The 22,646-nt window shown below is 36.9% G+C and overlaps 1 long non-coding RNA gene across 2 annotated transcripts; it reads right to left on the bottom strand.

The window, feature by feature from the left end:
* Positions 1-5,254: 5,254 nt before the first annotated feature.
* Positions 5,255-19,246, bottom strand: LOC101805436 (uncharacterized). Of its 2 annotated transcripts, XR_001185833.4 has the most exons (5): positions 18,701-19,246; positions 18,264-18,332; positions 17,204-17,372; positions 14,744-14,992; positions 5,255-13,934 (listed from the first exon to the last, which is right to left on the bottom strand). It is a non-coding gene; the product is annotated as an uncharacterized lncRNA (long non-coding RNA). The 2 variants fall into 2 exon arrangements; XR_011807101.1 differs by lacking the exon at positions 18,701-19,246 and having other exon boundaries at positions 18,264-18,672.
* Between the last annotated feature and the right edge of the window lie 3,400 nt (positions 19,247-22,646).

A 22,646-nucleotide genomic window follows, 5' to 3' on the forward strand; every position in this document is an offset into this window, starting at 1 on the left:
TTGAAGATGTTGCTGGTTAATGTCTCCTGATATATATAATGTATCTCCCGGTTGTGCCTACAACCAAAAATACACATGCAGTTTTTATTAGTCACCCTAGAAGGACAAACTGTGCAGCTTTTGATTTCAGCCACATACTCACATGCTTAAAAATAAGCCCACTGTTAAGCCTCTGATTCTTCAGATTAATACCAATCTGCATATGTTTGTTCCTGGAAGACCACACACTTACTATAGGCATAAACTATGACAATAATATACATGGGAAAAAAAAAAAAAAAAGAAAAAAAAATGAAAAAAAAAAATAATGAAAAAGCCAACTGAATTATGAAACCAAATTACAGCTAAATACAATGACAATAAATACTTTTAGCCACAGGCAATAAAATATTGTATCATTAATAAAGCTAAGTGGAGAAAAATTTTGCTTGTCACTTTCATTTATAACTTAAATTTTATACTTTAGCCTTACATGTTAGCTCAGTGCATTACACATCTCTCAGGCAATTCCCCTCTGGCCCCAGCAATCATGAGTTACTGTGGTTTCAGAAAGTGGTGAACTGGGTAAATGGAAACTGATTTTCAAGGATGAAATAATGATCTTCAAGACTGTAGAATTTTTAAAGGAAAGACAGTTGAGACAGAGAAACAGCAAGGAATTGATGATATGGAGGTTAAAATTGCAAGTCCTTATGGGTGTGGGAGACAAACTGAGAGGAACTTATGGAGCATACTTTAGCTGTTCTGAGATTAATCATTCATGAGTTTGCACATGCCACCGATAATAGCTACAAATAGCATTGCTCTTGACCTTCTTAGTGACCCAGACACCAAGCCCATTCCATGTCCTAGCCTTAACAGGCCGTTCAAGAGACCTGACGAATTCAAGAAAAGGATGAAAAATTAGGTAAAAACACTACTTAATTCCATCACTTAGTTCCAAGGGGAAAAAAAATATATAAAAGAAAATATAAAAGAAAAAGGAAAAAAAGGAAAGGAAGAAATAGTGGTAAATTATCTCACAGTTAGATATGCAGCATAAGGAACTGGAGCTAGTGAAGAAGCACCTCAGAAACACTATGTTTTGTTTTCTTTAGTAGATGTAGATTGGGATAACCCCATTTATGGCCACAAACAAGAGTTATGGCTGTTTGGGATCTTGTCCTATACATTCTTGGTGTCTCTCTACTTCAAACACCCATTTGAGAGAGATTTATTGGTTAGAGACCCAATATAACAAGTCCTTCACATATTAAATAAATCCAAAGATATTTGAGGGAGAGGAAAGAAACAGCTGAAGACAAAACTGCCATTACAACTTTGAAATGAAGCAAAAAACTCAATTGCAATCTTTGAGAGTAAATGAGGTCAACAGATGCAAAAACTAATGGGTAATGTAAAGCTTCCCCTGAGATCTTTCTTCTCCCTGTTACAGAAACTAATCATATCAACTCTTGTCCTTTCAGCCACTTGAAAGAATACGGCACGTCTCCTAGAACCAGATGTTAATTTTAGTTATGTTATGAGTGATTGAGCAATGAAATAGATCATTTATTATTCTACTGTCTTTTTTTTGTTGTTGTTTTTATTTTTGTTTTTGTTTTTGTTCTGTGCATCTACATGAGTTCTCCTTATGCACACCCTGTTGTAAACTGCAAAGTAATTTATGGTTTATTCCTCCAATATGTTTCATACTAAAGTTGAGAATTCTGTTGCAGTAGATAACATTTAGTCTAAGGGAGCAGCCTAGAAATAAAAATGAAAAAAGAAAAAAAAAAGGGGGGGGCTAGGGGGGAGGAAATTCACTGCAGATGAAAGACATGGTAAAGATTCTGAATAGTCTTGGATTGACTGTCCAAGGGACTAAATAAAAATGTTGTCTATGACTTTGGACTTCAGCACTGGTACCCCATAATGTCTATTTCATTTATCCAGTAGTAAAGAAACCCTCACAAAACTATTCCAGAGCAAGAATCCTCACAATTCACAAATCTATAGATTAAACCAGTGCTATTAACAGTACCACTTTATCTGAAATTTCTGTAAATACATCTACCGCACATACATACAACAGCAACTATAATTGTTTCTAGATTCCTAGTGATTCCCAGGATTATTACTTCAGTTTGCTTCCAACATTCTTTATTTAAGCACTGACTAAAATATGTGAGACTTCCTTGGATCAAGAAAGATTGTTAATGCAGGCTGGAGACCAAAAGGGAAAATTTATTATAAGGATAAACAAATGCACTTCTCACCTGTATCATCTGAACCCACCCAGATTGTAAGAAGCTTATGTTAGAACTTATGTTAGGAAGTACGTGTATTTGCTACACGTACTAATTGGTTTCATTTTTTCAGATAAACCTTTAAACAGAATTTAAAAGTGTCTCTTATAACCTGAGTATAGAATATACATTTCTTTGCCTATTGCCTGGCATAATTGGCATCTTTATGCATTACCAGGTTATAACAAACTAATCCATCACATTATGTAAGTATATACTGGGGTTCATCCTTCTACTGTAAAATATGCATGTATTTAATCTTAAACCTAGTCTTAAATCCTTTAAGTAAATATTTACATGTACTTCTGTATTTATTTAAAGACCTGAATATTAATCTTAAAGATAGAAATCTACTTATGGAAAACTGAACAATTCAGTTACTGACAGATACTTTCCCATAGGGTTTCACTGGAAATTACCATTGACTTCAGTGGGTGTGTATCAAGCCATTAAAAAGCTGCATGAAAATTAGATATTTGAGTCACATAAATCTGAATTTGATTGAATTTGAATTTATTTGAAGAAAACTTTTCTGTTTGAAACCATGTGATTTAGAACATATTTATACAGCAACAGATTTTGTATCATTAAAAATTGTTTGTACTGGAATTTTGTGATCTGTATGATTAAACACTTAATAATGAGGTCACAGTTTAATCCCTTTGTCTAATGAATAATTTGTCAGATAGTTACAAAAGCTGTCTTCTGCCTTTATACGTTATTGATTCTTACTGAATTCTCAGTGAACAACTCCACACACTGAAGAGAAGAATGTGTCCCCTGTTCCCTGCTTTTTTTTTTTTTTTTTTTTTTTTAATTCAAGGTCAGTTGTAACTGTGTGACTGTGTGTATTTCTTCATAATGAAGAAACAAACATGAACTACAGAGTGACCAATCCAATGAAGTCTTGAAAATGGGTTCTCCAGGCCACCTGCAGTTTTAACTCTATTGATATAACGGATTGCAATAGTATTTCTGCTATTGTTAAAGCAAAAGCTAGTGTTAATGTATCAAAAAGCAACTCAGTGGAATGCCTCACCCATTTATGAATGACTGGCTGAGATGTCCTGTTTGGTAGTCATTGATTTATGGATCAAGCTGTCACTTTTAAGCTGTGGTGATGTGCCTGTGATGACTTCCAACAAGCACATTCCTGAATGATCTTTGCTCTAATTATAGACATGTAGCTGAAGGCAGAAAAAACAAATGAAATAATCACAGAGCAACTATCAAACAAGGGTAGAGAAAGAGAAATAACCATTTACTATGAAGATAATCTACTGTATAAACTCCACAGAATATTGTCTTGGTCTTGGGTACAATCAATGGACCTATAAGTTTAAAATGGAAAAAAATATTCTGAAAACTGAGAAAAATATCTAGTTTTCAAGCCATTTGATATATCTCTCATGTAAGGACTATCCTGGACTGTCCAGTCTGATGGTAATTTAATTTCATCTGAATATTCCAAGGGCAATAACATCTTAGTTCACTTTACATTGTCTTATTTTCAGTGTGTTTTTCTCCATTTCAACTTGTTTTAACATTTGCTTTCAATATTTCAACCCATATTTTCTGTTTTCCAAATGATTTTTTTTTTCCCATAAGTCCTCAATTCAGTTAATTTTCCCTGCCAGCAAATACCTGCTTATTATCTCACATAACACAGAGGTCTCAGAAAGCTTGCCTGTTATGAAGAATTACCTGCATCATGGTTTACATAATTTTCATCTCTACTGATCACCCCAGCATCCACATAAGCATTTTGCTCCAGCTGTGCAAAGTATATATTGTCCTTTCTTCCTCACCGGCCAGCAGTCTTGAACAGCCAAATGGCCTAATCATCGGCTTATATAATTTGCAAATTAGTATCACATAATATCCTTGCAGATTGTTCTCATCATCTCTGTGATTTGCATGTACTTTTCTTGATAAGACTCATTAGACTTCTACAGTTCAGGATGCGGAGTCCAGTTTCCCAGGCTTAATGGAGCCAATAGATATCTAGTAAACACAGTCAGTAGAGCATAAGATGCCACACCTCTTTTCCTGAAACTAACATCAAAAATACATTGGAGGTAATACATTATAAAAATACCTCTGCCTCTCCATTGACTTTAAAGGGAGCTCATTCACCCACTCAGCTACAGACATTTATGCTGCAGATTTCTAAATTTTGTGGTGCCTCCCCCTCCCTCCTTAATGACCACATCCTTGTTTCCAGTAGCAGTCAGCAAGTAAAGTAAATAAGAAATGACAAAAAATTCTAATTAAAATTTTAGGCTATGAAATAATTGTCTTAAGAAAGTGGTGGAAAACTATTCATAACATCAGAGACTAACCAGTGTAAAAATATATTTCTGTGATTAAAAACATTTACCATTGTGAAAGCCTCACATAAAGCAGTTTCATGCTACTGTCTAAATAAAAATTACTAAAGTAGTTAAAACCCACAAATCTTTTATAAATATGTTCCAAGTTTCTATTCCATATCTTCACATCACCATAGGGTAGTTATGCTGACATAGCAACTGTAGTGAAATGGGAAAATGAAATAATAGAAACTGAAACTACACCACCAAAGTCTGACTTTATATTTTTCTACCCATTTGAGATGAAAGCTTTTATTTAATTGGCAATAATTACCTTTAATTTTCAAACACAAGCTAATTTGCCTCCAGGCAGTTGAACGTGAACACTGTTAGGATGAATCCTCTGTCTTTTGAGCATCTTGAGTGAAATTTTTATTTTATTTTATTTTATTTTATTTTATTTTATTTTATTTTGTTATTTTATTTTATTAATTTCATTTTATATAAATGTGTAGTGATTTATCTGTTAGAAAACCCTTCAGATTCCTCAGGCCTGTTCCCCACTTTAGATCCTAAAAGAAAAAAAAAAAAAAAGAAAAGAAAAAGAAAAAGAAAAAAAGAAAAAGAGAGAGAGAGAGAGAGAGAGAGAGAAAATGTTTACTTCCCCAGATTGAAAGAAAATACAAGTATGTATTTTATTTCAAATCTTTCCTTGGAAGCATTTATTCTCATGCCCCAAAGACTACTAATAGTTATAGTCAATCCAGAACAATAAAAATAATTAAGCATTATGCAGAAGTAATACGTTCTTATTCATAGTAGTACTGAGATAATAATCACTCCAGTATCATAGAAGCATGGAATCATTAAGGTTGGAAAAGACCTCCAAGATCGGTCCAATCGTCCTCCTACCACCAATGTCACCCACTAAACCATGCCCCCAAGCACCATGTCCAACCTTTCCTTGAACACCACCAGGGACGGTGACTCCACCACTTCCCTGGGCAACCCATACCAATGCCTGACTGCTCTTTCTGGGAAGAAATTTCTCCTAACTTCCAACATGAAACAGTAGTCCAGTAATGTCCCAGCAGTACTTATTCACAAAAGTCAAGTTTTAGTTCAAGCTTGAGTTAGAGGAAGTTGGTGCACTATATTTTCATTTGTGTAATTAAACAGTATCCTGCTACCGGAGATTAACAAATTGTGATTGGAGTTTTTTGCTTTGGGGCTCAAAATCATGCAACATTATTTCAGCAATGGATTTGATACACTATTCTAGCACCCAGGCAAATAAACAAACAAAAATCAACTAACAATATTGTCCGGTTTTGTGGCAATGAAACCGTAGTATGTTAGCTTGAAATTTAACAGTCAAATTACAATGGAGGTAAAGGACATTTATGTGCAGACAAAATAAACAAGTAGTGAGCTGTCATCTAAAAATGATCCTCCTCAGAGAAGAAAAAAATGTGTAGGTTAAGAGATCAGTAGAACACCTCCATGGCTCCATTACAGTTGCTCAGGGACTCTCAAAGAAGGCTAAGCAAATCAGATGGACATTAAGAAGCAAATTAGATGGACAGGAACTGAGTTGAAGCTTTCTAGGGAATGAAAGAGATCAGTAGAACACCTTTTAGACATTACTACAGTCTTCTTTGAAATGTTTGTAGGAGCTTGAGATGTCTCAGAAACACAAGAAACTGTTGCAGAGACAAGGTGAAATACAAAACAAAGTTAAGAGAGGAGAAACAATTACTGAAACTACTGTGAAAAAACATGATATAAAGCTCAATGCTCACTCAAAAGAAGTTATTCTCGGTAAGTTTTTGACCTCACATTAGGCTTCCTCTGTGTATGTAAGAATCTTTCCTTACATAGATTCATGGAGATCACAGCATAGAAGAAGAAATAGAAGAAGAAAACCCTAGTTGCTAATTTTATGTTACAGAAATTACAGGATTAATCACATTCGCTCAATGACTGTGTGCTCATGGCACATCCTTAGGAATCAGTATTGTTGCTATCTGCTCCCCCTTTCTGAGAGCTCATCTATGCTACGTGGCCTTTCGTTAATTAATAGTGGATGGGCTAAAAAAGCACAGTGGTGTCTCTGACAAAGACAAGATGGTCCAAAGTACAGACTGAAGTACTCACATTGTAGAGAAGATGGGTCTGTTTTCATTTGTTCTGTGGGCCAAGGCACAGAAACTCATATCTCTTAAGCTAGTTCCTGAACTCAGAGCACAACTGTGGCATGCTCAAAAGCAGTATAGTATGGCACCATGCCTAAGTGGAGCCCTCAAGAGCAGAAAGACAGAGTATAAATAATTTATAACAATGTCAGGAGCATTTTAGCTGTACAAAATGTGTAAAAGAGCATTCATGAAAATAAGGATCAGGACCAATGTATCTTACTAGATACATGAACAATGCTACTAATCTTCTCCAATACAAAGAGAGGGATTTTTAATGACACCTATTGTGTTTCATTCCCTTTGATTTAAATAATAACCAGGAGACTCCTAGCAAAATGCTCAAACACCCTAATGCACCATTAGGAATACAATTAAATCACAGCAGCGTTAAACATCTCATCAAGAGCTCAGCCAACCTACAAAATTACTTTTCTATCCTTTCATTCCCTAGAAAGCTTCAACTCAGTTCTTGTCCATCTAATTTGCTTAGCCTTCTTTGAGAGTCCCTGAGCAACTGTAATGGAGCCATGGAGGATTGACAGCATTGACAGAAACCCAATTCAGCCTGGCAAAAGTATTTGTCATGCAGATACATAAAGATGCACAGAGCTATAAAGCTTTTTTAGGCAAGTAAGATAAGGGAGCAAGAACAGACTGCAGCTGTGTAGGTACTCTTGTACTTTGACGTACTTTGGATAAAGCAAAGTCTGCCCGTCACATATAATTTGCTGTGTCCCTCCCAACCCCTTTTCTCAAGAACACCATGCAAACAATGCTACCTCTGAATCATATATATCAGAGAGAGAGATTACTTCCCTCACAGATAACCAGGGAAGAAAAAAAACAGAACTGTGAGTCACAGCTTTTCTTCCAGTCTGTGTCTGAGGTCTTTTGCTGCTGGTCCAAGGCAAAGTCCATAGAGCATTTGCTCCATGGCCACTTCTTCACCGTGACTTTTACACAGGCAGTGGACAAGTTCCAGCCAACAGACCTCTCCGGAGTACTCTGGCTGCTAACGCAGCTTCCCTCTTGCCCCACTGACACAATCTCAGACCAATCTATTAATAACCAAAAGAATCACTCAGCACTGAAATAAACACCAGGGGCCAGATTGTATTGGTGTAACTAGGACAAGGAATGTATTTGTGCTGATGGTGTTTGTCTTACAATCGGATTGCAGCAACGGGCAGATGTCTGTAACACACTGACCTAGAATACCAAGGAGAAACAGAAGTCAGCCACTGTGTGATCTGCGCTTACAATTGATAAATGACAAAACAAACCATGTGTTCCTTAGCACCCAACAAAGTTAATTCCTTAGCACCCACTTTCTGAGAAAACCACAATCAACATTTTATTGTCATGGTTTCTTTCTTTTCTTACATTGAGTTTCATCTACTCTGAAGGCCGTGCAGCTATACCATTTCCTTGATCTTCAGCACTTTGGCCAGCTGTTTACTCAGCCTCCCCAGTACTGCTTGAATCATCATTTTGATAAAGATCCAGAAAAAGAGTGGCTGACTTCCCTGCCAAGAAGCACCCCTGAATAAAATAAAATAAAAATGCTTCACATTCCCTCTGTTCAAATACTGCCTGCAGCCGCAGAGTGGGTGACATTACTGAGAACAATGACATCTATTCAAATTTGTAAAGCAAGTATTTGATAGACATGCTTCCTCCAACACAATAACTTCACTGAATGAGCTGTTAGCTTATCTAGCTTTTACGCTTTGAAGTATACAGCTTGAAAAAGTCAAGCACATACCAGCAGTCCTAGACTTGAGTTTATTAGCTCGAGAAATGTTTTAAATTTCACACAGAAAAGGACCAAAAATGTGACAGCTTATTTTATTTACACAGCTTCTGATGATTGAAGGAAGTGACAGCATGCATTAATTTACCATACAGTTACGAGGAGATCTGCAGAGAGCTATGAATTGCTAAGAAATGTCTCTCTTAGTCCACATTACATAATCTTATTCGTAGTTGTATTCACAATTGACATGCCACAACACTTAATCCTATGGAAGATGTCATTTAACGTGGATACATCATGTGCATTTGTCTAAAAGATGAGTGTATGCTGATCAGTGATATCTCACTATATTTAGGTCTGCAGACTATACCATGCTGATGGTACTAGAAATTATTTTACATACAGTTATTCAAAGGATGCTGGCTATGACAGATTTCTGTTTGGACCGGACAATTCATGAAAAAAAAAAAAAAAAGTAAGTAAATAAATACCTTACTGAATAAATAAATAAATAAATAAATGTTTTAAAGCTACCCAGAAGCTACTATCTCAATGGGAAAAAGAGGGAAGGAACCAAAGGAGCTGGCCTTAGCTGAACCAGACCAATCTTGCTTTGGGAAAGAAGATGCTTTTTTTGATAAGAGCTAAGAAAACATCCTTGTTGTAATTTGTAACTAAACTCACAAAATCTAAATTATATCAAATGAGAGTTGTTTTGTGCAAATTTCAAATAGTTTGTAATGCTGTCTACTTTTTTTAACTTAATGAAGCTGGATTTTTTATTTTATTTATTTATTTTTTTTAAGTTGGGATTGCCAACACCACAAAAGTATTTATACGGAAAGGGAGAGATGACGTCTTCTAAGAACATCAGGAGCATTAAAAAAGATTTGCAAACATAACAAATGAGTTTACAAACTATTCACCAAATGTTGCTGTTGGACCTGTAGCAATTCCAGGCCAATTTCCATTAAGTGAGTGCAGCAACTCCACAATGAATACAAATATATAAATATATGTCTTATCCTGTTTAATATTTATTAAAGCAGTTCTCAAGAATTTCTTCAAATATCTCCTAATCTCTAATTAGCTATGCAATAGTAATTTAAAGTTTTTTGGAACATTTAATCCCAAACAGTTATGACTATATTGTGATATAGATACTGTTTGCATGCACCATTTAACAATAATCTCTTATTTAATATGAGTTGATAGTATTTTGAGCTGATTTTGAGTGTTCATCTATTGTGCTTGGGAAAAAGGTGGGAGTATCTGTTTTGTTAACTAAGATAGTGGAGCCAACATTCTTATTTTGTAATGAAAATACAGCTCTATCAGTGATTTCAGATTCCTGTATCTATGTCCAGTCATCCTCAAATCAGCTGATGAGATGCTTTAGAAATGGCCTGTATCATTTCCTGCAATGACATATATTTTCAAATATTTTATTTTTATTTTTCCATGCATAATGGAAAAATAAATACTACATATTGTTTGCAATTATTCTGGAGTATTCTGATTTTTCATTATTATAGATCATATGAGAGTTGTCCTCAACCTCCAGCTGCCTGGTATTAGTCCAGTAATGAACGTGCATTACTGAGTCAATTAAAAAACTATTGAGGTCTGTTGTAAAGTTTGCATTGATAACAACTGGTTTTCTGCAAATAAAAATCTTTTACAGAACAAGAGGAAAATCAGTGCCAACATAGAATATTAATATAAATATTAACTAATAATATTTTTAATATTAAAAACATTTTTTTAAGACTATGACAAGAGCTAAACATCACAGCAATGCCAATTTTGAGAAGGAACACAGGCAATATCTACACTTGGATAAACATTAAAAACACCCCTTGAATTGCTTATGTAGTTTCACTAAATAGATGGAAAAAAAATGGCTTCAAGCACCTATACAAGACAGATCATTAAAATCTAAACAGCTATAATTTTTGTATTCAAAGACTACAAATGCAATAGTTTTGAATGATATCTGTGTTATTTTTCTCCAATACATTACAGAGAGCTTTCAGCATGCCTGCAGGTATGTAAGTAATCATTACTTACACAGAGAAGGTCAAGAACCATCTAAACTACAGGGGTTCATACAATTCAAACGTTTTAACTATTCAACTGCTGCTGATGTCATTATGAAGCATCTTATCAAGTGAGTCAGTTGAGCAGGAAATCAAGAATTCTTCAACTTAAACAATCCCTCAGCAAGGGTTGACCTGCGCAGAAGTCCTGTTTAATGAACTTGTAAACTGCACTGTAAAGTTAAAGGAAAATCTGACTGCTCGTTTGCTCGTTTTCCTTGTTTATATATTCTTTAGGAAACATCTGCTAGCCATTCTGCTTTTTTTTTTTTTTTTTTTTTTTTTTGTTCCTTTTCCTATTGCTATTAGTTATGGGAGTGAAGGTTTAGGCAATCTTTTAGTCTTTAAAAACTGGCATTTCTAGGTTTACTTGAGGTCACCTAAGCAATGAAGAAACCAACTGTTTGTTGGAATGTAAGCAGGGAAAATGATTTTTCCCCAGGGGGTAGAGTTGTGAACTGGTTATATGGATGGAACAGAAGGGTGCTTTTTTTAATGTTTTGCCCCTCTTGCAACTGTGCCACCAGACGTACACAATTCTGAGCCATTAGGATGACTGAAAATGCAGTTTGAAAGATCGACGCAAGCCTGACTGCAACAACACTGACATTTTATTAACAAGTGTTATATTTGTGAGTTGTGTAGCCCCAACTACACTCTGGAATTTAAAAGGTCACTGCAGACACCAAATAAGGCTTCAGACTTTTAAGACCTGCTGTGAAGGACAGCTGGCAGGGCACACAAAACTCTGCCACAGGGTGATAAAAGAATGAAGTGAATATTTTAGCAGTGAGCTGTCACTAATTAACACAAAATTTATTTACTTGAAAGATAAATATATTTGGAAATGGTAAATGCTCCAGAAAGAATGTTTAGCCATCAATTGTGCAAGTGTTAGTTAAGTAGGAAACACACAGGACGTGCCTTGGCTAGGATCTGAAGCATCAAACCTGAGTATCTCCAGACTCTGAGACATGAAGTTGTTGAATCGGTTGATGATTTCACACTGACTCCAGAAAATCTGCTGGTTACAGTGCAATGACCTCTGATTTATACCCTTTTAAAATGAGAGCAGAGTGGCATTTTCTGAGCGTAACACCTAACACTCACACTTCCCTGAAACTCCGCAGCCCTGTGGCACTGACCTGCAGGTGCTGTGAAATGTCAACACTTCAAAACAGCAATACTGGAGAATTTTAATCCAGTGGACAACAAATATGATAGATTAGTAAAGGTGTTTCTCCTACATTTGGCTCTAAGTATTGGGCATGACAGCAGTGCTGGTACTGCTTTTCCCTTCAATCATGGGCGGGGATGCTCAGGCTCTGAAGAGAGAGGTGTAAAAATAAATGAATTATTTCTTCTTCAAGAATATTTCATACTTGTTCTTTGCTCATTGAGACTTTTAGTATATATGAAATTTTCACTTCTGTGTTTTTCTCCTTTATGAATGTGAAATAAAACAGGACTGGGGCTTTTTCTGCTAATACAGAATAATCTTATAATGTTCCTGCTAACTCAAATGACAAGTTAAAAAAGGCCACTGAAAAGATGAAGGCCATGGAAAGACCTGTACAGATATACTGGGACCCAGGGGGACCATACAAATATGAATAATTAGTTATTATAATTTGAAAGTGCTTCTTTGGGAATAACCTTTAAGAGCTTCAAACATGATCCTAGGGATTTCCTCTTGAAAGAGGTTCAAGATGGCCATGTTTCCCTAACATTAAGCCAAAAATGTCTCCTTCAGCATTAAATATATTTGAACCCTGTGGTAACATAAGGAGAACTAACTGTGGATTCCTCCTAGGAAGACTACATCACATGCCAGCAAATTGAAAGCATGTGTGTGGACACCAAGAACACCATGTATGGCCACGATGGAAAATCATGTTCTCCCAAACTCCAGCACCCAGGATTTGTTTACCTATACTCAGCTCTGGTGAGGCCGCACCTTGAGTACTGTGTTCAGTTTTGGGCCGGCCGCTCACTACAAGAAGGACACCAAGGTGCTTGAGAGAGTCCAGAGAAGGGCAACGAAGCTAGTGAAGGGTCTGGAGAACAAGTCTTACAAAGAGCAGCTGAGGGAGCTGGGTTTGTTCAGCCTGAGAAGAGGAGGCTCAGGGGTGACCTTTATCACACTCTACAGGTATATTAAAGGAGGTTGTAGCGAGGTGGGGATTGGTCTATTCTCCCACGTGCCTGGTGACAGGATGAGGGGGAACAGGCTAAAGTTGCGCCAGGGAAGGTTTAGGTTTGATATTAGGAAAAACTTCTTTACTGAAAAGGGTTGTTAGGCATTGGAATGGGCTACCCAGGGAAGTGGTTGAGTCACCATCCCTGGAGGCCTTTCAAATACGTTTAGATGTAGATCTTCGTGATATGGTTTTGTGGAGGACTGGTTAGTGTTAGGTCAGAGGTTGGACTAGGTGATCTTGGAGGTCTCTTCCAACCTAGACAATTCTGTGATTCTGTGTTCATGTGCAGTGGCCTCTTCTCAGCAAAAATACCTTTGAGAACTGCCATCCCAGGATGTAGACATGCAACACTGAACCTACTCAAGCTACTCAGTAAGAAGTTAAATTTCAGGACAAGTGGACCACACAGTAAGAAACTGTCTGCACATGTACATCACTCACACTTGTAAATTACCAAAACCTTGCAGGCAATGGAAGACAGTCATTTTAAACAGACTTGATGGGCAGCCTAGCCAGTCTTCAGAGGAACTGGAAAGCACATACACAGGAACTCCAGGAAGGAATCCAAGCCAGTGACAGAGACATGGTGCTTATCAAGGTGCTGACTGAATGGATTCTACTGTGTTAACTGAGAATCTATCTGCTTTTGCCAGATGTTAAATAATTAACCTCATCTCAGCATGACATAATTTATTCTTAATGTCTTTTTTTTTTTTCTTCAGACTCTTGTTTCAGTTTAAACAATTAACCAAAAGCCAAGAAATAGATGTGAGCCTTTCCATATGTCATCACACTTTGTTCCCAAGTGAGAATGTATATGAGAACTGCATATTAGAAAACCCACCGGTAAGATTCCCTTGGTTCTTTGGACCACTAGTATTAACTGAAATCTGTTCAGTGCAAAAAGACTGCAAATGGAGATGAACCTGAAACACTGCAGCAGCACCTCAGATCGTTTACAACTCTGGAGTTATTCAGTCTACAGTACCATTTAGTGAAGCTTTGGATGCTTAGAAGCCATTCATCAGAGAAAATCCACTGGCACATATCAGTGCTCAAGAGCTGCTCCTCTGCTGGAAGCTGTGCAAATAAGAATATCAAAAAAATTCAATGTTATCCTAAGACACACTGTAACAAAGAGATTCAGCAGTCACAAAATCTAGACAATGGATCACCTTTTTGAGTCTCTGGAATAACACACACAGGGAAATTGAATGGAAACATGAGATTGTCCTTTTGTCTGCTTTTCCCTTACATATCTTAAATTCTAAACACATTACACTATACAGTATAATAAAACCTCAGATGCACTAAAGCATAGTCTATAGGACTGAAAAGAGAAGCAAAGAAGTGGGCAGTCTCAGAATGGTTTTCTTTGTAATTGCCTACTGCAGTTGGAATGAAACTTTCTACTTAAATTATGCTTTACTGCTGTTTGGTTGTTGTTTTTATTTATTTATTTATTTATTATTATTTCAAAAGTGCAGAGACGCTGCCAAAATTAAACATTCAGACTGCAGTCAGTGTTAAATGACAGAAGATGATGTGCTTACATGTAGTACAGTATCTCATTAAATCATGGTCTAATCAAGCCATAAATGAAACATGTCAAGGCACTGGCTAGCTAAACCATCTCATTATCTGATCTCCACTTTCAGAAAAGCTCTATAAAGACCAACATTAAAAGTGGGAAAATTTTTGTTTCAAAGAGAATATCATGGTGAATAATGCATAGTTATGGTAGCAGGTTACTTCAATGTCCTCAGGAAGGGTTTGAAGTTTAATTCTGCACAATGCATTGTACTTCAGAGAAATTTCAACTTATATTAGCTTAACAGAAATTGAAAATAGCAATGAATCCACATCTGAACTAAAAGGTTCCATCCTACCTATTGATCTGTGATCTGTCGAATCAGTGCTTGATTCCAGCAGTCATCAACCTCTGACTCTCAACTTGCAGACAATATGTCAGGTCTGCCTCTGTGAAGGTCTTATTCTGTCCTATATTTCATAGTACATTCTGAACAAAGATGTTGACACTACTGAATGTAGGAAATCCATTATCAGTAAGTCCACAATTCTTTGCAGCTTCCTTTCATATCTTCTGAAACCTGCTCTTCTTCTTTGTAGAGCCAAGGCTAGAAGAGGAGACATGAAGCACAGAGAAATCTTTCTATCATGGCTTTGCTTCAGAAGTGAGAAGAAAGACATTAACAGTGTTGGCATGATTGAGGTGATACATGTATAAACTCATTCCATATTTCTCCGTAAATTAACCTCATTAGAAATCTTCAGCATCTTGTGTCTCCTGGCTACTGTCTCTTAATAAAGAGTTCCTACTAACATCTTCTGCAATAATTATATCATCTTTATATCATAAATATATCATAGGATGGCAACCAATTCTTATGTACATAGTAGGTAAAATCTGAAAGACAGCATCTTACACAGGAGAGGTTGAGGAAGAAAGGCTGAAAATTCTTATAAATATTATCACAGGATCTTTAAATGACCAGATGAACTAGACTTGACCTCCATCATTAGCATATGTTCCAAATAGCACAAAAAATACTGATAATAAATGCTGAAAGCAAATGCTATTAAGTATAAGGGAAAAGTATAAAACACTGACCATTTTGGAGAGCTGCAGGACTAAAATGACTTTTTTATAATGTTGGACAGTTTTCTCAAAATAAAGGTTTAAGTTTCATAAGCAGAGAGCTTAACTTCCAGCATTACAGAAGTAATTGAGAATTTTGCCATTGACTTAATGGATCATGTGTTTTTTTAAAGTGACTGAAAGGGAGGAAAGTGTGTAATGTAGTTAGCATTTGGAGGAAAATAAAGGAGTGTTGAATTTGCTGGAAGATGTCCTGGAAGGGTAAGGTTGCAAACATGAAGCATATGTGTAATCTGAAGCAAAGAGACTCCTGACATGCATAAAGCTAAGCACATTAACAAGTTGTCATAGAATTAGGGTCTTGAATGTTCTCTGTGAGGTCATATGCCTATGTTTGCTTGTAGCACACCCCTATCACCATGTCTGTCATTTCTAGATTTCATTCAGAGACAGCTATTACATTAATCTTGGTAAGAATATTGCACCATAACTGATTTTTTTTTTTTCCTCCCAGCTTCCTAAAATCTTGAAAGACTTTCTCTTGATTAAGTTTTTCCTTTTGGAAATGAGACTCTAAACAATGAGAGAGAGAGGCTTACGTAACCTTTATGTTATGCTCACAAAGTCATCTTATATCATGGTTGGTGGCCAAAAATTGTAAAATCTATCTATCAGAAATACAACTTAACTTTTTTGGTTTTCTGATATCATTATATTGTACAGTACTTGGGTTTACTTTTAAACCAATTGAACCTTTCTTCCCTCAAAATTAATAAGTTTCAAAACTAATATTCCTAGACTTCAACAAAATTTAATCATTCTGTAGGGTCTTTCCAAGACAGATCACAGATCACATTTAGGAAAAAATAAAAAAATAAAAAAATAAAAAAAAAACAACTCTATTTTTTTAATCACTAAACTGTAACAGTGAAGGTTACCCAGTCAGTGTTTGTTCTAAAACACGAAAGTAAAAGAAACAGAATTAAAAATGTAAAACAGGCAATATATTGTATTTTTCTATTTCCAGAACTAGTTTCCTTGTTTAAAAAAAGGAAAGTCACAAAATGACAGTCTCCCCAACTTCCTAGAGCAATGAGTGATATTTATCTCTGTATTAAGCCAATATTAATAACATGCTTAATTACTGGCAAATGTTGGAGTCATTCAAAACAAAATGCTGCTGTTGAAGGCACTGAAGCATATCCCTGACTTTAAGTACAAGAATTGTGCTCAAGCACGTGCTTCATGTCTGTGGGCTTAGCTGCATGCCTGGGACCTAAGTTTTGGTAAGTATTGCCCATACGACATATAAGGAATGCTTTAGTCCTGATACTACTGTGAATTGGAGCAGCTGCAACCTTCCAAGTTTCTAGAAGCATGTGCAGGAAGTAGTGTAAAAAAAAAAAAAAAAAAAAAAAAAAAAAAAAAAAAAGGAGAGAGAGAGAGAAATCTCCTCATTTAAGGAAATAATATGCCTGTCTGAATGTCCAATATCATATCAGCCACTATATATATCAGGCAACATTTTACTGCTTTTTTATCACAGTTGTACTCTTTATCATGTTTGCATACCATCTCTTCCCGACAATGTAGTTCTCCTGCAGTTTATTCCCTTGCTCTATCTTTGTTGTCTTGCTGTGTAAGTATAATAAATGCATAATACGACTGGTATTTCAGCCAGCGAAACCAGCAATTGTTCTCGCTTGCTGGCATTTCACCTTTGACTCACCACCTTGCAATCCTGCCGGATGAAGTACTCCAGCGATCCCAGGCTGCACTCAGGGCTGCAGGCAAGCAGGTGACAGTTCTGAGACATGTCACTGGTGACATCGCCAGGGACTATGCTTGCTGGTGGCCTCTGCTGAACATTACTTGTTTCAGTGGTGCTACAGATTGGACTAAGATGATATTGAGTGTCACCGAGAGTTTAAAAATATGTTTCAGACATCCTCATCACTTTTTTTCAACTTTTGCAAATGGAGCTAAAACTTCACTTCTGTCTCTTTCCCCAAGCTGAGTTATGTCATGAATCAAGTGACATGGGAGTGATCCTATGGCTATTTAAATCCCATTCAGATGATCTGAAGAGGGTCTTTATGTAAAGGAAAAAAAAAAAAAAAAAAAAAAAAGATCAAAGTAAAATATTCTGCGAGATTGTTTTGTTCTGAAACAATTCAGTTTATCTCTGCATTGTTGGAATGTTATTTTCAGAAAAAGGCTGAATCTGCAAAGCTAACTCAAGTGCTAGTGTTGTTAGCTCCCATGATGTTATCAGGAGTCTTGTGACACTCGCAGTCCTGCTCAAAGCCTCATTACAGCATGGAAAATTGCAGAGAACGTCCTATTCTCACATTAAACAAACCAAACTCAGGCTTCAGGGTTGGGAAGAAAACTCATTACACATAGGTCCTAGAGCTCAAAAAGCTGTATTCATAACTGTGGGAGGGAGAAGGAGGAGGCATCTTAGTGACATATATATATCATTGGTAATACTGGCACACAGCCTGAGTCTCTGGATCTCGTACACATGATGGCCCCATTACAAAGACACCGGTCAGCATCAAAACTCAGATCCAAACCAATCTCTAACTTCAAATGCCTCCAAGGCTAGGTTAGGCCCTGTGAGGACAGCAGGTGGCCAGAAGTAGTGTGAGGTTGCCTGTCACCAGAACAAGCAAGACAAAGCCCAGAAGAGCTGGCAGGCATGAAAAAGCTAAGTAATTGCTCACTTCCCCATGTGATGGGCAAGATGTGAGAGGGAAAAAGAGTCATGGTGTTGCATCACTCACCCTTTATCCGAGAAGTAGGATGGGCGCCTTGCCAGGACCTTTCACTCTATTTCTTTCACATTGTATGTGCTGAAAAGAAAAAGGAGAAATCCAGCCCCCAAGTTTCGATTGTTAATAAGTTATCACAGAGTCACTAGTGAAAGGCATGCCTAAAAACATCAACATTGGCACCCACTACTTTGTTTTGCAAAGGGCTTCGTCTGTCGTCCCCCTCAGCCTCCAATCTATCTATCCGTACACACACACATGCGCACACAATTCTGGCATTTTTTGTTCCTGTCTTTTTCCATACATGATCTAAGAATGCATCCAGCTTCAGTTTCAACACATTTTCTTAAAAGGGCGCAGATACAGACTTACTTTCCAAAACACCCTTCACTTGCATCCTAGCTAAAAACACCAGCAAAGAAAGTTTGAGAAAATGAGAGAAAAACTACCTCTATCCCACAGCAACTGTGGTAGGGAGAATTTTTCAGCCCTTAGAGGTCCCCAGAGAACTTTGAGCACGTTTACTAGTATCAAAGCAGGGCAATAGTTTTTCAATGACATCACCTTCCCACTCCCTGTAACTGAGAACTCACCGTTCCCTAAACTAGAGGAAAGGAGGAGGTTTGAGTGCCAAAGGTCTTACACCATAGTTTCACCTACAAGAATTAGGATTTTCTGGCAATCAGTGGCTAACATGCTGCATGTGATATAATTTGCTAGTGGCAAAGGGCTTTTTGCTGTCTACACATCAATAATCAAGAGTTACCCATGTCAGGCTGTAAGGTTTATTTTAAGACAGCCCTAAGAGGCTTGAATCCAGTATTAAAATTATATGTGTTCCTAAAAAATGCATGAGATTCTTAATATCCAAACTTAGGGCTCAATTATATTCACAGATGTATTCTAGGAGTGAATCAGTGCATGTACAGGGAAAGTTGCCCACAGCGGAATGAATGTTCAGGGTATGCAGCAGCAAAACCTCCTGAAAAATGAACCTTTAGGCTGCACTGATACTCTCAGAGTCTGATGCGTTACACTGAAGACAAAGGCAATCTCAGGCAAATACAAATCCTTTCCACTGATATAGCCTGGAACACTGTAAATGCAGTTTATAGCCAACATTTGTTCTGTTTTAGGAGAAAAAAAAAAAAAAAAAAAAAAAAAGAAACGTATACAAACAACTGTTCTTTTTCATCCTAAAACAATGGAATAACTCATGAGAGCTCCTTTGCAGTGGTGAAATTCTGACAGTGATCTCAACAGCTGCTTAGACACCAACCACAGCATTTACAACTGGTTCATTACAGACACCCAAACCCTTGCAACACATTTTGCTTTCATGGCCCAAACAGTATAATCAGTGACTATATCCAGGACTGCACAATAATGTCTCTGTTTATCAGAGAACAGAGCATAGCAGCTTATCCTCAGATTCATTGTGATCAACTTAAACATATCAACTTGCATTTTCTGTTTTGTTTTGTTTTTAACTAAAAAAGAAACAACAACAACAACAAAAGGTATTTTGCATTTGTAAGAATGCAAAAGGAAGAAAACTGCAGATTAAACCTGGCTAGCCCCTGGTAATGTCCTTGTTCTGCACCATGACTATAACAATTTGATTTTGAAAGTGGGAGGATGAAAATTATGTCCAAATTGACACACTTCAGATCAGCATAATGCCTTTCCTTTTCTGAGTAGTTTTTCTTCACAGGTACTCTCATTCATTTTGACTCCGCTGGATTTGGTTGAAGAACAGAAGCATAAGAGATGTAGGGTGTCTACCACTATCCATCACACTGCTCTCAGGAAGAACTAGCATAAATGATCCTGCAGGAAGGATATTAATCATAGTAAACAGAGTTAAACAAAACCAGAACCCAGGGAGACTAGGCTTTTGTTTACTCGAAAAAACTAGAGATCTCTGTTGCATAGTGCTGTGCTGCTCATCTGCACATAACAAATTAATTCACAAGTTTCACCATTTCTCTTTCCCATGGGGGAAACTGAGGCACAAAAAAGTACAGCTTAATTTTTCACTTGGCCCTTAATTTTGAGGACCTGATATATGACACTTGATTTTTAGTGCAAAAGATAGGGAAGAAAACCCTAAAGGAAGTTTATGCCCTCCTCTGTTTCTTATTCATGGGCTCAGCACTTAGCCACACAGGGTGAGTCAGGGACTGGGATTCACATACAGATCTGACTGGTCATCTATCCAGAGCCCCCGCCTGCCAGACACCGCTCCCAGATACTAACATTTCCAACTCAGTGGGGGGGAAAAAGTGTAATAATAGTACTATAATAGTACTGAAACTGAACACTGGATTGGGTCTTTTTTTCTAGCCACTATAACTGCAGAAAGGGCTTTTGCCAACTTACTTTGCCCAGGGATTGAATGATTGAATTCTGGTCTGTTATGTAAAAGCCCAGACGAATTCCTGCTCTGCTGAACCCGAGGCATGAGCAGATCACCTCTGCCCACTGGCTCATCCCGCACCAGCCCTGTTAAGCATGGCCATAGGACGACCAAAACCACTGCAGGTCTAATATTTTGGAAGACCACTGAAATGCATCTTTAAAAGACACCATAGTCAAGGAAACACCAGCGGATATCTGTGAGGTGACAAAAAGAATGAGCTTCCAGATATTTTTCAAATCTTATTCCTGTAAATAAGAAACAGCTGACTATGATCCTGCAAATTCCAGTTGAGAAAGCCCTGATGATATTAATGTATTGTGCTGTGTCCAGAATCCCTTGATAGAATTACAGCATTACTGTACGCAGCTGGGTGGATGTTATCATGTTGCACCAAAAAAAATAAATAAATAAAATTCAGAGATTGTACTATCAGGAATAAATGAAGCCGAGATCCAGTACTAACGCACTTTAACTCAATGCTGGCATCTCCAAATTTAGTACAGTGTGTTTTTTCAATGCTAACTTTCTAACAACATGGACAAATAAAGCCATGCATACACTGGCAAACTAGTCTGTGGCAAGAGAAGTTTGCTGATGACAGTCTTGTTATTGTAACAGGAAGTGACTCAGCCTTGGCAACAAGAGATCAGATATTTTATTCAGAAGCATTAGGTCATTTTTTTTCCCCTAACCAACCAACAGTTTCACAAGGCAACTGGTTTTGTTTGAAAATAAATATCTATCTTGAAAGTGATTTGCTGAGGGAGAGAAGTTAAACATTTATGGTCAGGAATAATCACTCGGTTTAATTCAAGGCATCTGGAAACCTCTTGTCCTTTTAACTCTCTTCAATGTGCTGCCTGCACAAAATTCCACCCCCTCAGGCAGGAATTCTCCCACATGGTTGAGTAAAGTATCACCAGCTACATTATTTTCATGAGAGTGAGGATGAGTGAGGAGATTTGTGCCCGGACCAGTAACTTTCCATGACAATTATTCATGACTGATGTCATCATTACAACTAAAGTAAAACTACTTCACACAGGCATTACAGCTGAAGCAAATGCATGCCTTGTTATAGCAGCATATTACATGATCTTGCATCAGTTATTTATAAATGGCTCATGATGTTATGTTGCTTCTCCGAAAATCAGTATAAAACAAAGCCTCTCTTAATATTTGGCATTTAGTCTTGCCTAGGACAGTTTCTTTCCTTCCCAGTTCCTGCACTGTTATGTACTGTGTGTTATCTTTTGCACTACATATAAGTTCACGTGACTGTGTGGAGACAAAATAAATAGTTTTCCTTTCAATGTTGCACTGGTATTATTCATTTTTGCTTCAAGTAGCTTTTATCTTAGTTCCCAACTGTGTAGAAGAAACTAATTGTTCAAACCAATTGAAAATTATCCCTGTAATAATAAGGAGTAAACACGCCAGCAGCTGCAGTGCTCCTAGAACAGGATTTTGTCATCTTCCTAATATTTTCCTGATTCGCTTCAGTTTTGTATTTTTAAAATACCAAGGAAGCATAATACTCCACAGCACAATGACTCAAATGTCCCATAAAAACACATAAATAACATATAAATAACAAAGCCAGCATTTTATCTTGGGCATGGAGCAAGCAAAAATAAGTTCATGGGGGTATCTTAAAACCTCTATAGCAAGTGTGTTTATCTGTTGCCTCCACACTGTGCCCGGAGCCTAATTTTAGGTATTAAAAATAAAATTCCAGACAATTTCCCCACATCAGGCACTGCAAGAACACAATAAGGCCTCAAGCATTTTTCTTTGAATTCAAAACACATTATTTTTGTAAATATGTGAAAAATAAAACTTATTTGAAAGGCCACTACAATGAATACAAATTTACAATTCAGTGTTAAATGAAATATATCCTGAGAAACCTCAGCACCTTACATTATTTTGCTGTTATCTTCCTTGTGACACAAGCAGTATTTTATAATTCC

Source organism: Anas platyrhynchos, chromosome 2 (genome assembly GCF_047663525.1).
Source record: "Anas platyrhynchos isolate ZD024472 breed Pekin duck chromosome 2, IASCAAS_PekinDuck_T2T, whole genome shotgun sequence".
In the NCBI taxonomy this organism is placed as follows: Eukaryota; Metazoa; Chordata; class Aves; order Anseriformes; family Anatidae; genus Anas; species Anas platyrhynchos.